The sequence below is a fragment of the Pinus tabuliformis genome, chromosome 7 (assembly GCF_031772625.1).
Source record: "Pinus tabuliformis cultivar Carrire ecotype Pingquan chromosome 7, CPIR1, whole genome shotgun sequence".
Taxonomy (NCBI): domain Eukaryota; kingdom Viridiplantae; phylum Streptophyta; class Pinopsida; order Pinales; family Pinaceae; genus Pinus; species Pinus tabuliformis.
Window position 1 is genome coordinate 1,362,959,685 of NC_142293.1, and position 10,536 is coordinate 1,362,970,220.

Below are 10,536 nucleotides of genomic sequence, written 5' to 3' on the forward strand. Positions count from 1 at the left end.
GTATCAAAGTCTTGGGCACATGAGTGAGAAGGGGATTCATATTCTATCCTCAAATAAATTATTTAAAAATTTGAATAAGGTTGATTTGGACTTTTGTGAGCATTGTGCTTATGGAAAACCAAAAGGATTTAGACTTCTCAAAGTTGCGAAGGAAAATAAGAGTGAAAAGTTAGAGCTTGTGCATACAGATATATGTGGACCAACTTAGGTATCCTCTCTCAATGATTGTTATTATTATGTTACTCTTATTGATGATGCAACTAGGAAAACTTGGGTTTATTGCATTAGAAACAAATCTAATGTCTTTGATACTTTTAAGAAATGGAAATATTTGATTGAGAATGAGTCAACAGAAAAGTTTAAGTATCTCAAATCATACAATGGAGCCGAATATTACAGCAAGGAGTTTGATCGTTATTATTCATACCATAGGACTCATAGAGAGAAGATAGTATCAAGAACACCACAATAAAATGGTGTGTCAAAAAGGATAAACAAGACAATCATAGACTATGAAAGGAGTATGAGATTGAATGTAGGATTGCCCTTATATTTTTGGGCAGATGTTGTAGATATTGTTGTTTACTTAATAAATGGAGTGCCTTCAAGTTCATTGGATGGTGACAATACAAAAGAGGCATGGAAGGGTAAAAAGGTAAAGTAATCACATGTGAAAAAATTTGGTTGTGAAACATTTTTCATATTAATAGAGGAAATAGAACAAAGCTTGAGGAAAAATACAAGAAGTCTATTTTTATTGGGATTATTAAAATCACAAAATAATTAGGACTAGAGATGTGGTATTTAATGAGAAGGTCATGAGGAAAGATTAGTTTCAAAGAAAGAAATAGGAAAAGGGAAACATAGAACACAATGTACATCATGAAATCATAGAAAAATAAATTCCAAATGTGCCATAAAATCAAAATGTTCAACAATAAAGGTACCTAAAATTCCTACAAGTGTTGTTAAAAGATCAACCAAGTTAAGTAGACCCCCTAAATGATACTCTTTTTCATTGTATTATGTATTATTGGTTGATTCAGGTGAACCCAAAAGATATGAAGAAGCAATGCAAGTAGAAACTAGAAAGAAATGGGAGCAAGGCATGAAAAAAGAGATGGAATCTTTGGTACATAACCATACTTGGGACTTGGTCCCATTGCCTGCAGGTAAAAGAGCATTGTAGAATAAATGGGTTTACATGTTCAAGGAAGAATAAGGAGGGAAAAAGACGTATAAACTCAGACTTGTTGTAAAGGGGTTTGCGTAGAAAAAAGGAATGGATTTTGATGAAATATTTTCTCCTACAGTCAAAACGACTTCAATTAGAACTATTTTAAGTTCAGTGATAGTAGAATATTTGCATATTTAACAATTATATGTAAAGGAATATTTTCTCCATGGTGAATTGGAGGAAGATATTTATATGTAATAGGCACAAGGGTATGAGGTCAAAGGGAAGGAAAACTTAGTATGCATATTGAATAAGCTCTTGTATGGTTTAAAGCAAGCACTAAGGCAGTGGTATTTGAAGTTTGAGAAATTATGATAGAATGAGGTTGTAATATATTACAATTTGGCCACTATGTTTATTTTAAGAGGCTAGATAATGGTAGTTGTATTTGCACAATATAAATGAGATCAAATGAAAAATAGCTAATTCATTTTCTATGAAGGAAATTGGTGTTTTAAAGAAAATCCTTGGCATGAGAATAATAAGATATAGGAAAATTCATAAATTGGCATCATCTAAGAGTGAGTACATAGAAAAGGTGTTGGAAAGATTTAAAATGAAAGATGTAAGACCAATTAGTACACCTTTGGCTACCTATTTCAAATTGACTAAGGATATATCTCCCGAGATACATGAGGAGATAGACTACATGTCCAAGGTTTTATATTCATCAGTAGTTGGCAGCTCAATGTATGTGATGGTATGCACAAGGCCAAATATTACACATGCAATGCGAGTTAGTAGGTATACAAATAATCCAAGTAAAAAGCACTGGTCCAAATCAATAAAGTGGTTTCTCAAGTATTTGAGAGGTACTACTACTCATGAATTATGCATGAGGTTCAAACATTGTTTTACAGGGATATGTTGAATAAGATATTGCAAGTGATATAGATAGTAGGAGTACCAAAAAGTATGCTTTTATCATAGATGCAACAATAGTAAGTTAGATTTCAAAATTCCAAAGGGTCGTTGCACTTTCAACAACAAAATTAGAGTATGTTGCTACTATAGATGCTAATAAAGATATGATTTGGTTACAAAAATTTCATGGAGGAATTGGGAAACAAGAAAGAAAATAGTAGGTTGTATATTGATAGGGAGAGTTCCATTCATCTTGTAAAAAACCCATCTTTTCATTCTAATACTAAGCATATACAGGTTAGGTACCATTTCATAATATCCACTTTGGAAGATGGATAATTGGAGTTGGAAAAGATACATACTAGCCAAAATCTTACAGAGATGTTAATAAAGGTGTAACCAAAGATAAATTGAGTTACTACTTAGTTTTAGTTGGTGTTCAAGTATGATGATGAAGATGAGAAACTATCTAGGTCCAAAGTTGAAGCATAGTGCAATAATCACAGTAGCAGTAGAATTTCTATCATCAATAACTAAGTGGAAGATTATTAGTTATGGAGCCTAATTATCTTCTTGATTTTTTGGGTCCCTCCTCTCCTCACGCCTCTCCTAGCCATGTTTGGATCCCAATTCCTAACAAGGGTTGTAGGTGGGTTTCCCCCATCCTAGTGTCAACAAGGGGTCCAAGGGGAGTGGTAATAATTCTTTGGAGCCCCCTTTGGTGAGGGTTTAGGGTTAGCTCTGCCAAAGAGAAATTTTTGAAAACAAATCCTTCTAAAATATTGTAATTTCATAGTCAATCTCAACCATTCATCATCAGGTCACAAATATGATGGTATATTTAATGTTAGGGTTTTTTTTTTCTCTAGAAGGAAACCCTCTTTTATGCGGTAATTGTATTGCATTTGTGTATTAATGTGAGTGCATTATAATTGAGAGGAAGAAGATTGTGAGAGAGAGAATATGAGGTTGCAACAATTGCTTTGTGGGTTGTAATCCCTTCATTTTGCTTGATGGAATAAAAGGAAGGAGTGGCTATTTCTCCATGGACATAGCCCAAATCGGTTGAAATATGTATATTGGTGTCTCCTTTGTATTGTTTCATTCTATTTTTTATTTTTGCATTCATTTGATTTTATTGTTGTATGGTTTTATTCCTAACAAAAGCAAGGAAAATTAATGCTTACCTAGAACCAATAAAGGACAACGTGAGGAACAAAACCATGGATGTGTTCCTTCAAAAGTGGCAAGGTTTCCCTCCAATGGATCAATCTTAGTAGCCTCGTGTTAGTCTTAAATAACCACAATAACTCCCTTGAAAATATAACAGAAATACCCAAGAGCTTCTAAAGTAAAAACAAAAAATAAAAAATCACCACATAGATAAATCCCTTAGCACCAAAAATTATCCAAGAAATATATATCCATTAAGCTTAAAGAAGACAAATTCTTTGATAATCCAACCATAAGTACAAATGAGGAAGTTTTCCTCCTTTTATAGAGTGATATCTAACTTCATCTATGATGAAATAAATAATATCGTATTTAATTCCTTAGATCTAGCCTAAGACAACTAAATCTAACTAACTTCTAAATTCAAGTAATCTAGAACATCATTAAAATAGAGTGGTCAACCCATATGTACAATGATAAAATGATTCAAAGCTCCACCAAATGGGTTCATCCATCCAAGAAGAGAAGAAATGGTTGATGGTGCTATGACTAGCTTCCAAAGGCTCCAAGTTTTTTGTAAATGGTCAATGATACTCCATGAAAGATGGTAGTCCAATTCTTAAAGTGTAGTAATGTGTCCTCCCAAGTCAACAAGTCTCCAACATCCCTTCATTTTAGTGAAATGACCTCATGAAAGGTTGGAAATATACCCTCAAAGGGGGAAACATCATGATAATAACTCCATAAATCATGTGATGCAATGGTCCAATACCTCCAAACAGTGTCTCAAATGAAGGCATGTGGTCATGTTTTAGGTCCCTACACTCCATGAAGCATGGGGAATGCCCTTATAAGTCAAAAATTGGGACACTCAACCCCACATATACGAAGTGACATCAATATACCAAGGAATTAACCTTCAATCCAACTCATTTAATCTTCAAGTTAATGCATCAATGGAAGTACAAATCATCCAACCTACATCAACTGAATGACATATCATCCAAATTACCCATCCAAACAAACACAATATCCCAAAAGTTGTCATAATATTCCCAAGTGTAGGACAAACACATATATCAAAGAAAATTGGCTAAAAAATGACAAATAAGGACAACATTCAAAGGTCCTCCATGTGGCATGCATAGGAGGTGTCCATGTAGATGTGAATCAACCAAAATTCTCCAGAAGGTGTGACTAATGCCTTGGAATATGTGAAGGTGCCAAAAATAAAAATTCAACTAGCCCATCCAGGAGGGTTATGCCACCAAACTTCTATGCTCATCCAAATGCAAATTTTTACACCCCTACTAAAAGGAGGGGTAGCAATGGAAAATTTCAAAATCCTATTTTTCCTCTGATTTAGAACAATTTTTTTCATTTTGAGTCTTCTCAATATCTTCTACTACACCCTTCTTAAGTTTTCTTCTTTATTTTTTTCCTCTATTAGGTTCCCTCCCTTTTTCTTGCAACTCATATGCCTCATTATAACCTCATCCAACATTCCCTTCTCACCCTTCAAAGGCCAAGAGACTAAGAAACACTTAATATGCCTACCTAATTGTTTTTCCAAGAGATGGTTCAATTTCCCATGCATTTTTCTAATTCAAACAATCTGATTTTCTTAACTCCTACATGGCACTTTCTAATGGGTCAAAGGTATATTGAGTAATACTAATAATGCACTGTAATTGGTATTGTGTATCCTTAAGTCTGGTTTATAAAATCAAGTGTTAAGTAGCATGACAACACATTAGAGGAATTACATCTTAAAAGTGGCCTCCGAAGGAAAAATAATAAAATAATAGTTAAAATAATAAAATAAGAGTTATGAATTTTGGATGGAAAAGAAGAAAACTATTTTTTAATTGTATTTTTGGCTTATATCCTTATAGGTTTACTCAAATTTCAAGTGTATAAACTTGTTGGATGCATAATTAAATTTCACATCCAACGAGTACCCATTGTGCATACTTTTGACAAGACCCACATTGATAAAAATTGAAGATACATTAAAAAAGTGTGTTGAACAATTTTTTAAATGTATTGTCATTTTTTATCAATGTGGGTCTTCTCATAAGCATGCACAATGGGTACTCGTTGGATGTGGAATTCAATTTTGCATCCAGCGAGTTTGTACACTTGAAATTTGAGTAAACCAAGAAGGAGATCAACCTAAAATACAATTAAAAATAAAAAGCACATTCTTCTTGTCCCTCCAAAATATTTAGATGTACCTCTTTTTAAATTTAAATGATTTTGATTGGTTTCCATATTATGACATGGAAATTACATGAAAATTTCATGGGCACTGTTAGGCTGAAATTTCTACTAATGTTTGATCCAAACTCATAAGCAACTCATATCTTCTAGTTGTACACCAAATGAGTTGGTATAAAGTTCCATGTTTCACTAGGGTTCCCTCATCTAGCTCAATGTCAAAGTGCATGCATTCTAAATGTAGCTACAAAACCAATGACCCCCTTCTTACCATTATTCATTGGTTTATGCAAAAATAATCATGTGTGGAACTTCACATTTAGGTAAAGACAATTGTCTCCAACAAGAAGCAATAAACAAACTAAGAAGAGGACTTGTGTGAAGTTGAATTTTCATCCATGTGCCTCCAAGTCTTACTAAGCATATGTTGCTTTAAGATGTGTTTTGGATTTAACCATTGATTTAGAGTAGGCTCGAATCTCAAGATATATAGGGTCCAAAAATTTCTTCATTCTCACATTCTTCAAAGTTTTGAATGAATTTTCCCATCACTTACCCTTTGTCTTATTCCTCATTTACCTATTTAACATACAAAGGGTGGAGATAGCACTCCATCCATATGCTCCTTAGCTTTACATGCAAACATCTACATAGCCTTAAGAATTGCATGGATTTTAACTCACCACTTTTTTAATACTTCCAAACATGAAAACAAGCTGTAGAAAAGGCCTAAATAAAGGCTCTATGGCCATCAATCTTGAACAAAGAAAGCATTGAAAGAAGACATTTATTTATCAATGATCCATTATGAATCGTGTTTATGTAATGCAATAATCGCTTCTTATTCATAAATGGTCACTGCCATGGAACATTGATATTATTATTAGTTTTCTAACTTAGTATGCATGTTTATTGGGTTTGGAAGAAGACCTATAGTTTCCTTTAATAGATTATGATCACCTATAAATAAAAATGCATTACGTATATCATTGAGAAGAGTAAATCAACCCTTCTCTATGTAGTGACTAACCCCTCTCCATGCTACATGTTATGATTAACAAAATCCTATGATTCCATTGATCCAAAAAAATGATATCTTTTGCTTAGTAAGTTTATATCATGTGACAATCTCGCTAGCTTTTTGGCTTAATTAGTGTAAATAATTTACATAAGATATAAAACATTTCATATATATACATATTATAAATATATTATGTTAACATAGATTCCATCGACATGTAACTCAATAAAACTCAATTGGTAATTTAAAACATCAATTTTATGTCATTACCATTTTTGCTTAATCCTAAGAATGATAATATAAGCTTAATCAATCTTTGCACTAGTGTTGAAATCTTCCATTACCATTGTTAATATAGATTGACCATTTTTTTAAATATAAATATTTAAGACTATTAAAATATATTTTATTAATTTATATTTTAAAAAAATCATTTCATATAGTTCATGGAGAATGGAGAAGAAGTTGCAAAATGTGAATGAAAAAAGTTAAACAATATCTCACTAAAAATATAAATTTCAATTAAAAAAATATTCCTATTATATTTATTGTCCAAAAAGTGCATTATGCTCTATTTGATTATAAAAATTACTTTCAAATAACTTTTTGTTTCCTTAATTTTAAGTCGTTGAATTTATGATGCCTTACGTAGTCCAAAATAAATTATGATATTGGGGAGGAATTGTGTTTGGAGTTTGAGTTATAATGAAATTACACTACCAGCCAGGAAACAACTTGGTTTTGTGATGGTGGTTATCATTGTGATCTAAATAATTCCCATAACCATTCTCAATATACAATGATTTTTCTTCACTCTTCAAAATTGTTTGTTAGCGGGGTTTATACACATGCACTATCTCAAGGATGTAAAAACAAGCTTTATCTATATATGGAAATTATTTTTAAATTATCTTTCACAATATACAATTGTTTTTTATTAGAATTTTGTATAAACAAGATTCATTTATTTATCTTTCACAATATAAAATTTGTTTTTTATTAGAATTTTGTATAATAAGATTCATTTAACCCTTAAGACCATAACGTATTCATAATTCTTTTAATTATACCATATTCATATTTCTTTTAATTGAACATCATAATATTTCACTTAATAATGATATTGTATTATATTTTGTGTGAATGTCAATAATCAATGTGCTTTAAGAAAAATATGTGTTTTTTTTGTATAATAAAGAAATTTTGGGAACATATTGATTTAATGTTATAATGAATTATATGATCAAAGATTGTTAGTGGTATATCAAATACTTAAAAGAGTTGAAAATATTCTTCGTTTACAACATGGTATTGTTTTTCTACTACATCTAATTGAGAAAGTACCTAAACTTAATAAGTCATTGAATCTTAAATCATAATTCTAGTTAACATATTCCCTTGCTTAATTTTTAAATTTCTATCTAAAAACTAAAACATATAACTTCAGGTAAACAAATTTTATACTTTATTTTATCCAAACATATTATGTTATATTTTATGATGGAATTATTGACTTGAAAGAACAATTTGTGTTTCTTGATTATAAACAATTCCTTAAAGTCGTGGTTTTTTGTTGTCATCCAAAATAAATTTGTGATATTGGGATTAGAAGAATCGTTGTTTAAGATTTGAGTTTATAATGAAGATAAAACACAAGCAAGGAATACAACCTAATTTTGTGATGATGACCTTCCAAATTCTTAACTGACAATATTTTTTCTATGATTTGAGGAATTAGCCATCACCTAAACCATATTATTTCAATCATCAATGAAAAAGGATATCACATATAGGCTCAAAAGAGAAGAAATCTAGTAAGCCAAAGATGAACCTATCAAAGAAGTACTTGGGTATGGATAGAATATAGTCTTTATAGGTTTTAACTCTATAGAAATAATTGTTACAAATATATTTTTAATAAAATAGAAAAATATACAATGGCACACAAACATTTAACACAGAATTTTACCCTAGACACCCAAAATCAGGAAAATCGGGAAAACCAAAAATAATTTTTAGTTTATTCTCTCTTTATAGTGTTACGATTCAATATGTATATTTTGCATCATGCACAAACCATCAATCCATTAACCATATATTAGAACAAAATTATAGTTCCTTAACCAAAATTACAAAACCATAGGTTGAACCACCATGTGCTAAAAAACTGCTAAAAGTGAAAATTGTCTCAAAAACTTGTCAAAGATGGATGCAAAAATTTGCTTAGAAATTTTTTTGAGGGTGTTAGGTTTGGCAAAACAAATCGTTCTTGTAGGTAGTCGTGCAAAGAATATAACACACACTCAACATTCTCCCACTCATTGTTTTCTTTGCATACAGGGTCACATGAGTACATGATCAACAATCCAAGGCAATGATGCCCATTGTTTCTCTACACCAAGAGGACTTCTCAATGCTCACAAATTTTGTTAATGAATATGCAATATTATTCAAACTGGCCACTTTTACCAACCACACCTTGTCTTTAATCATCTCTCACAGAGTGATATTAAATATTAATACAATTTTTCTTAGTATTATAAGTCAGGTTCTTCACTAGGAAGATTACACTTTTATTGTCGCAATCTATACAACGTATTTTACCAGCCCACTACTTGAACAAAATCTCTATAAGTATATTGCTTCCTTACTTGAATGAGTGGTTATCATGTATTCATCTTATGTTGTTGAGAGTGCCAATACACATTGTCTCTTGTTCATTAAACCAATTTCTCCTCCAAATAGGTTAAGCACATACCCTTGTAGGTATTTTGTGATCCAAATATCCAACCTAGTTTACATGAAAAAAGACACATACGTTCAACACTATGTTCCATCCCAATATTCCTTATAGCACAATCCATAGCTAGTAGTGCCACACAATACCTAAAAAAAAATTGTTGCATAATGATCCTTCATCAATTTTGACATATACATATTCAATACTCCCATTGCATGTGCAATGTCTGGTCTAATACATGTCATTTCATACATAAAACTACTCGCTACATTGGCATATGAAACACAAGGCATATTCTCTTCCTCTTCATATGTCTTGGGAGACTAATCTGCAAATAAATTTACATTTGCAAGAATAGGTACCTTGATTGGTTTACATTCATTTCCTAAATATTAAACCTCTACAATATTGTTTCCATATACTTCATTTGGTTTAACCAGAGTTTCCCCTTTTCCTGATCCCTTTTAATGTCTATGCCCATAATGAAGTTTGCAACACCAAGATATTTCATGTCAAATTTAGAGGATAATTGGAATTTTTACATGTTAGATGATTTCCTTGTCCTTTCCAACTGACAAAATATTATCCACATGCAAGACCAAATAAATAAAACGATCACCAACTAATTCAAAATATACACAGTTATCCACTTTGTTCCATATAAAGGCAATTCCTTATATAAAAGTATCAATTTTTTAAAACCACATCCTTGGTGATTGTTTTAACCAACAGAGGGACTTTTTCAGCTTGCAAACCAACTCTTTCTTTCTCTTCTATGCAAAGTCTTTTGAATGCATCATGTATGTTTATTATTATAGATCCTCATATAGGGATGCTTTCTTCACATCCATCTATTCAACTTCAAAATTGAAAGAAAGCGAAAAAAATAAAATAAATTTAATATAAGTTAAATTGGCAACAAAAGAAAAAATCCCACCAAGTCAATTTTCTCTACCTAGGAATAACCTTTTGTTATCAATCAAGCTTTGTATTTCTCCACTTTTCATTCTACATTCAAAAACTTCTTAAAGACCTATTTGTTACCAATGAGCTTTCTTCTAAATGGAAACTCCAATAGATCCCAAACTCCATTCTTGTCCAAAAGTACCATTTCTTCAACCATAGCCTATTTCTAGAATTTTCCATCCTTTGAATTAGTTGCCTCCCTAATAGCTCTAGGATTATCACCAACAATAAAAAAAATCAAACTTTAAATGAAAATCATCTGTATAATATTTTTTTTGTTGCCTTCTTTCTTGAATCAATCTCCTCCACGTTGGA